A 3,310-nucleotide genomic window follows, 5' to 3' on the forward strand; every position below is an offset into this window, starting at 1 on the left:
TTAGATTCTAACACGCCAAATCCTTGAAAAGTTGGATTTATTTCTGGGAAAGCAGAATGGCAATCTCAGAACATGTAGGAAAATATTTATAAATTCTATATGCATTCAAAACTCTGCAAAAGAGGAATAGACAGGAATGTCCTAAATTTGATGAAAATCTTCAAAAAAGCATACAGTTGACTTCCAGGGCAAAATGGTGCCGAGCAAACCTTCTACAACAAAGACATGTGAGAACAAGTGAAACAAATACTGATGGGGATCCTGGAACCCTGAGCTTCAGAGCATAGGACAGAAAGGTGGTTTAAGTACCAACTGGAAGAAGAAGTGGAACGAATAATGAGAAGGAAGAAAAACTGGCAGATTGGAGGCTGGCCTGGAGCCGCGGGACCATCTGGAGCTTTTGAAAGCAGCTATCAATAAAATGACCTGGAAATTGGTAGCAAGGGGTGTGCAGTTCTCCTTTGTTCCTGTGCCCTACTGATAACCGGGAGCATGGCCAGTCCCCACCCTCAGCAGTGACACTCCTCCTGCTAAGCCTCTGCTCTGCCTGGGTTTGGAAACCTAACATACTACTCCCGCTTTGGGAGAGGCGGGAGCCCACCCTGAACTATGCCAGACAGAGATTAGAGAACTACGTTCACACTTCCAGTCTCTATCAGGAGACAGGTAGTAAGTGCCTGAGAACACACCAACATCCTATCATAAAACAATATCATACTGCGCTCTCCAGCTGCAGCAGCTACAACCCGATTTTGCGTCGGTCGAGAGGCCTCATTTGGGAGCGAGCAGCATGGCGGCCCCCTTCAGGAGACCATCAGATCACTCCCTCCCGCTGCCTCGCCATGGTGACCTACCAGCAGAGCTGTGCGCAGCCAATGTGCATTCCTCCATCATATGCTGACCTTGGCAAAGTTGTAAGAGATATCGTCAACAAAGGATTTGGTTTTGGGTTGGTGAAACTGGATGTGAAAACAAAGTCATGTAGTGGAGTGGAATTCTCCACAGCTGGTTCATCTAATACAGACACTGGTAAAGTTACTGGAACCTTAGAGACCAAACGCAAGTGGTGTGAGTATGGTCTGACTTTCACAGAAAAATGGAACACTGATAACACTCTGGGAACAGAAATATCGATTGAAGATCAGATTTGTCAAGGTTTAAAATTGGCATTTGATACTACCTTTTCATGAAACAATGGAAAGAAAAGTGGTAAAATCAAGTCTTCTTACAAGAGGAGTGCATAAACCTTGGTTGTGATGTCGCCTTGGATTTTGCTGGACCTGTAATCCATGGTTCAGCTGTCTTTGGGTATGAGGGCTGGCTTGCTGGTTACCAGATGACCTTTGACAGTGCCAAATCAAAACTGACACAGAATAACTTTGCAGTGGGCTACAGGACTGGGGACTTCCATTACACACTAATGTCAATGATGGAACAGAATTTGGAGGATCAATTTATCAGAAAGTATATGAAGATCTTGACACTTCAGTAAACCTTGCTTAGACATCAGGTACCAACTGTACTTGTTTTGACATTGCTGCTAAGTTCTGCAAAAGTCAACAACTCTAGTTTAATTGGAGTGGGCTATACTCAGACTCTGAGGCCTGGTGTGAAGCTGACACTGTCTGCTCTGGTAGACGGGAAGAGCATTCATGCTGGAGGCCACAAACTTGGGCTTGTCCTGGAGCTGGAGGCTTAATCCAGCTGAAGAAACCTCTGGGAACGGATAGCAGAAGATTTGGCCTTAATATATTTCCATTGCGACCAGCAGGTTTCCTCCTCCCCACCCCCACCCCCAGGAAGGTGATTAACATAACGGATGATCTAAGCAGGAGCTGTGTTTTCAATCCTGAGACAGTTACTTGTTCGCTGGGTTCTAGTTCCATTGGCTCTGTCTAGTTAACAGTGCTGCAGTTGTGCAGTCTCACCTACACATTATTTAAATGTATTTACTGTTAATGCGCCTACACCAATAATGAAATAGACCTTTACCAAACTCTGAAAAAACAACAACAAAACAGTATCATTAATATTCCATGCAAGTAGAAATTTGTTCAAGATAATTTAAAAACTGTTGTAACAGTACATTCACAAAGAATTGCCAGAAATTCAAGCCATATTTTGAAGAGGATGTGGAGCATTGCTGATGTCAGAGGGATCGTGGCTGAAAGAAGAGACTACCAAAAAGATGTTTACTTGTGCTCTATGGACTTTGCAAAGGCTTTTAACTGTGTGGGTCACGACAAACTATGGATAACATTGCGAAGAATGAGAATTTCAAAACTTAATTGTATTCGTGCAAAGACCAAGAGATAGTAGTTCAAACAGAACAAGGGGATACCGAATGGTTTAAAATCAGGAAAGGTGTACACCAGGACTGTATTTTTTAACCATACTTATATTTAATCAATCTGTATGCTGAGCAAATAATCCAAGAAGCTGAATTATATGAAGAATGTGGCATCAGGATTGGAGGAAGACTCATTAACAACCTGCAATATGCAGACGATACAACCTTGTTTACTGAAAATGAAAAGGAGGACTTAAAATACTTACTGATAAAGATCAAAGACCACAGTCTTTGGTATGGGTTGCATCTCAATGTGAAGAAAACAAAAATCTTCACCACTGGACAAATAAAAAACATCATGAAAAATGGAGATAAGATTGTCAAAGACATCATTTTGCTTGAATCCACAATCAATGCTCATGGAAGCAGCAGTCAAGAAATCAAACAACAGATTGCATCAGGCAAACTGCTGCACAAGACCTCTTTAAAGTGTTCAGTACCAAAGACAAAAGTTTGAGGACTAAGCTGTGCCTGACCCAAGTTATGGTATTTTCAATAGCCTCATATGCATGTGAAAATTGGACAATGAATAAGGAAGACTGTAGAAGAATCAATGCATTTGAGTTATGATGTTGGAGAAGAATATTAAAAGTACCATAGACTGCCAGAAGAATAAACAAATCTGTGTTGGAAAAAGTACAACCAGAATGCTCCTTAGAAGCCAGGATGGGGAGACTTTGTCTCTAATACTTCAGACATGTAATCACCAGTCCCTGGAGAAGGACATCATGTTTGTTAAAGTGGAGGGTCAGTGAAAAAGAGGAAGATCCCCAATGAGATGGACTGCCACAGTGGCATCGACAATGGGCTGAAATGTTACCAACAATTGTGAGACTGGCACAGAACTCGTCAGCACCTGACAACATGAGTTGGAACTGATTATGGCACTTAACAAGAGCAGATATACATATACATGTATAGGACATATACATGTATATATATGTTGTTGTTGTTGTTATG

The 3,310-nt window shown here is 41.8% G+C and overlaps 1 pseudogene; it reads left to right on the forward strand.

The window, feature by feature from the left end:
• The first annotated feature begins 842 nt into the window (after positions 1-842).
• LOC102832110 lies at positions 843-1,699 on the forward strand (annotated as a pseudogene).
• Positions 1,700-3,310: the final 1,611 nt, after the last annotated feature.

Source organism: Chrysochloris asiatica, unplaced genomic scaffold, assembly GCF_000296735.1.
Source record: "Chrysochloris asiatica unplaced genomic scaffold, ChrAsi1.0 scaffold00051, whole genome shotgun sequence".
Classification (NCBI taxonomy): Eukaryota; Metazoa; Chordata; class Mammalia; order Afrosoricida; family Chrysochloridae; genus Chrysochloris; species Chrysochloris asiatica.